At 41.1% G+C, this 4,943-nt stretch overlaps 1 pseudogene; it reads left to right on the top strand.

Annotated features, from left to right (window-relative positions):
• The first annotated feature begins 971 nt into the window (after positions 1-971).
• On the top strand, positions 972-4,393 carry LOC148030823 (uncharacterized; annotated as a pseudogene).
• Positions 4,394-4,943: the final 550 nt, after the last annotated feature.

Genomic DNA, 4,943 nt, shown 5'->3' with positions numbered 1-4,943 from the left:
TTTCTAGCCATTTCTACTCACTATCAAAGTGCAGCCCAAGTATACCTCCTATCACAAAAATTACTTTAACTTTTTACCACAATATCAAAAAAAGTAAATTTTTGGTTCAAAATGAAGCTAACAAATAGCTCATTGAGATGAGCTACACAATTTACTGTAGAATTGAATTAGAATATTTTGAAAATATTCTATCTTTGTTGTATAGGAGGGTCCACAACACCTTGTAAATTTGTTGTTTTGTCCGCTTAATTACATGTGGGTCCAAAGTAAGGTCTCTAAATTCTAGAACAACTTGGATATGACCTATAAGCAGTGAGTGCCACTTGTAATCATGTGTATAAACCCTATATAAACTCTAAAATATCCTATAACGTTTGTAACAAAAAGTGAATGATGCCACCAAAATGATCCCTAGTATCCTATTTCTCTGTAATAACAGGTAAGCAACCTATAAATGGCTGAAAATTTTCCCTAAGAAATGTCCAAGTGTCATGTTACTCTTACAAGTACCTATATTATTGAGAATAGAAAATGATGCTTGCCATACGTGGCTTTGTACTAGAAAATAGACAATGATGTATGCTCTAGGAAAAGATGTCTAAAATCCCATAAGCACAGAGAGGAAAAGTGATACTACCCAAAAGCTATATAAGCATGTCCTTGACACTCATTTCAATGCAATGGTACTATCAATTTGAGTCACTCAAGATTGTGTTTATGAGTCCAAGCTAATCTATCTTGGAACCTAATTCACTTGAGTTACAACTCCTCATTTTGATAATGTATCATGTGTTTGACTTGTGTCCACCATAGCTGATCTAGTTCTAGGTCCGTGTTTCTCAACATGCTATCAGAGCCATGGTTGATCGAGATAGCTAGTGGATGCATCTTACTTCTTGCATGCAGAATTTAAATAATCCTTCATATTTCGATTTTAGTAGAGTCCTTTGTTAGCCCTGTTGTACTTATGAATGGATAGTAGGAGTTGAACCTACCTTTAGGCCCTCTGCCATATCCATACACTAGGCTTATTCTTCATCTCATACCCTTCTCTTCATTTAAAATCCACCCAAAGGAATCACAACATCAGGGGCCCAAACCAAGCTGGTAGTAGTAGAGGCCGAGAAGGGCTCCTCTGCAGAGCGTGTGGCAAGGGACGTGGTGGCCAAGGCTGTGGATTCCCTGTTCAAATGGGAATACTCCAGGAAATTGAAGAGAGAGAGACCCCTCTTGCTCGAGGATGACCAACTCCTCTACCTTGTGGTCTCTCTCAAGAAGATGCATGAGCTCTGTAGGACCAACTCCTACCGCATCCCAATCCTGCACCGAATCTTGCACTTGATGATATGCATGAGGCCTACCTCTTCGTCGATGAATGTAGGACCCCCCACCACAAGGACGAAGCCAAGCAGTGGATCAATGCTAAGAACATCCCCATTGCCAAGGTCATTGGTTTGTCCCGGCTCCGCACGGACTACAAACCCTTCGAGGCTTAGCACAAGCTCTGTGGGTCATACAACATCTTCCTCGCTGACAAGAATGTGCTTCCATCATCAAGCTTGATGTTGCTGTAAGCACTGGGAAGGGGAGTGAAGATGCCTTGATCGACTTGAAAGCAAAACTCAATCAAGGTTTGCCCACTTGCAGGATTCAACATCATAAAGAATCCATCATTGTAAGAGATCTGTGGGACCATAATGAAGGAAAGGAAGCTGCTGAAGAGGCCGCCGCAGAAGCAAACACCATACTCTCTCTCTCTCTCTCTCTCGATACTCACCTTTAGACTAATACTGAGGTTAAAGCCCTAGCCTTAAAGTCCATTCACACCTTCTCTTTCACACTTGAAGCTGTAAATCTCGTTTACATCACAATGTTTTGTATTTCATTCTTGACATCCAAGTGATTAACCATTTTGCCATCAAGTGTCTTTAGACACTAGCATTGCATGCCTTTCTCAATATCTGTCAAAGCACTTGTAAAAAGGGATTAGACACTACATGAGTATGCTCACGGTAAGACCTTCCCGCATTCCAAATGAGTTCTTTGCACCACGCTCAAACAATCAATATGAATGCAATGATGAGCCATGAGCCCAAGACAAATAAATCCAACAAATCATGTATCCCAAAATCTATGACATTTATGTCAAAAGAGAGCTTGTCAAGCAAAGCAACCATAAAAGCGTGAAGCAGAAAGAATGTGTCAAGAAGATTGGATTAAAAAGTACATACCACACATCGACAAAAGGGATAATGAGCACAACAAAAGCCAAGGAGCATGAATATAAAAAAGTCCAAGAAGACAAAGAAGATCAAAGATTGGAGCAAAAGACCAAGAAGAAGATCAAAGGTTGCCAAAGAAGCAACAAAACAAAAGTGATGAAGAAAATATTTTCCATTGCTACAAACCAACAAAATGTTTTGCAAAAATTTCTCACAAAGGATCTTGAATTCCCTGAGTGGATCTACTTCCCATAGTGGATGTAAAAACCCTACTAAGATGTAAAGTTTCAAGCCTTAACTTGACTAGGCTACCAAAGAGCTAGTCTCCTGGTCCATGTTTGCATGCAAGGGGGGGCAAAAAGCCAGTAAGGGTAGAGACTCATCATTTGAGGGGGGGGGGGGTGTTGAGAATAGCAAATGATGCTTGCCATAAGTGGCTTTGTACTAGAAAATAGACAATGATGTATGCTCCAGGAAAAGATGTCTAAAATCCCATAAGCACAGAGAGGAAAAGTGGTACTACCTAAAAGCTATATAAGCATGTACTTGACACTCATTTCAATGCAATAGTACTATCAATTTGAGTCATCAAGATTGTGTTTATGAGTCCAAGCTAATCTATATTGGAACCTAATTCACTTGAGTTACAACTCCTCATTCTGACAATGTATTGTGTGTTTGACTTGCTTTCACCATAGCCGATTTATTTCTAGGTCCGTGTTTCTCAATATATATCCTATTAACAAGGGCCAACAGAAACAACATGTAATCCCTATGATATCTAGCCAGCCTTGTTTGAATGCCTTTTCTCTGAAATCTTCAAGTCTTCAATTTCTTTACTCGTGATACCTGTGTGAGGAATAAACTAGTGGGATGGGCTCCCTACATGGGCTTCAAATCACTGGGAGGAGGGCAAAGTTCTCCTTAGGTTGGTTGGTCACACCCCTTAAGGATCTTCAATAGTGAGGGAGGCTCACCTCTCTTTTGTCCCACTATCTCCCCCAACATATACCTTTTTTCTTGGTGGATATATACATGTCAATAGCATTTTACTATATGAAAACATACATGAAATGCATTATTGAAATAAATCTTTCAACCTTTAATGATGTTCATGGATCGATCGACCATCATGGATTGGTTGAGGGTATTACCACTACAAATCAATGACTCATTGATTGAAATACTTACCCTTAACAATTTATTCTTGGATACAAGAGAAACATGATCAAATTAGGGTTATGTATTAAGGTAAGCAACTCTCTCTCTCTCTCTCTCTCTCTCTACACACACACACGCACACAAGGAAAAAAATGAACTCACAAATGGGTCCTTTACAATAATATAGTTTAAGATGTGGGTCTTTTGGATTGTCCAATAGGAAGGCTAGATGTTGATATCCATGGAAGGTGAATCTTCTCTCTCCAAATCTTGGGGTTTCTATTAAAAAAAGGGGTAGTGGGGGATTAAAAAAAGGGAGAATGAATAGTACATAAAATTTGAGTTTCTCTCACCTCGTATTTCCCTCCTTTGTTTTGGAGAATTTTCGATTTTGGTTTTTTTTCCTCTCACGAAATCAATTTGACCCAAAAGTTGAGCAACAGACCACTTTTCCTCTACAAGGTGAGAAGGATCAAAGCTTGCACTTGAGAGCTATGGCGGGAGAGCAAGAGCAAGAAAGAGAGAGACAAGAAATGGGAACTCCAATAGTCACAATGTGTGACTGGGCCTTCCTTTATTCAAACTGTCACTAAAAGAATAAAGAATAAAGTGATGGTGACGGGCGCCCGCCACCTGCAGTGTGTAGTGGCGGTGACTGTCAGTATAGTAATACACGGGCGGCTAGACGGAGGCGCCTTTACCCCCAACAACCTCCCACTTAAAGGAGAATCTGCCTTAGTGAGGAGTGAAAAGAAAAAAGAAGAAGGACAATACAACATGTACACATGTACATTAGGATGAGGAAAGACGCCATCTCATCCCACGCTCATCAACCTCCTGAGGAAGGCAAAGCGCTCTCTAGAGAGGCTTTTTGTGAGCAGATCTGCATGATTCTGGTCAGTCAGGATCTTGACAAGATCAACAGACTTGTCCTCAACGACCCCATGTATGAAGTGATACCTCACCTCAATGTGTTTCGTCTTCGCATGAAAGTCCGGCTAATTGAATAGCACTCATAGAATCCGAATGTAGTGTAGGGATAGCATCAATACCAAGGTCAGCAACCAAATGACCCAACCAAATGGCCTCCTTGCAAGCCTCATGGGCTGCAACATACTCGGTCTCTGTAGTAGAAAGGGCCATGCATTTGTGCACCTTGGACATCCAAGAAACAGCACCTCTAGCATAGGTGCATACATAGCCAGAAGTGGACTTCCTACTATTTACATGTCCTGCATAATCAGAGTTAGTGTACCCCACGACTTCTGTATCTTGGCTGCCATAGTATATGCACATATCTGTATTGCCCTTCAGGTACCTCATGATACCCTTCACTGCATCCCAATGCTTCTTGCCAGGTGTAGCCATATAGCATGCCACAACACCAACTGCAAAGGCGATATCTGGACAAGTGGCTATCATGGCATACATAAGGCTGCCCACTGCAGATGCATAAGGAATCTTGGCCATCTCGGCCCTCTACTCCTCTGTTTGTGGACAATCAGCCTGTGATACCTTCACATAAGAAGGTAATGGATAGCCAATAGGCTTTACGTCCTG

This window comes from Lygodium microphyllum, chromosome 9 (genome assembly GCF_053477565.2).
Source record: "Lygodium microphyllum isolate KBCC chromosome 9, Lygodium_microphyllum_v1.1.10, whole genome shotgun sequence".
Lineage (NCBI taxonomy): Eukaryota > Viridiplantae > Streptophyta > Polypodiopsida > Schizaeales > Lygodiaceae > Lygodium > Lygodium microphyllum.
This window is presented reverse-complemented; position numbering and strand designations above follow the sequence as displayed.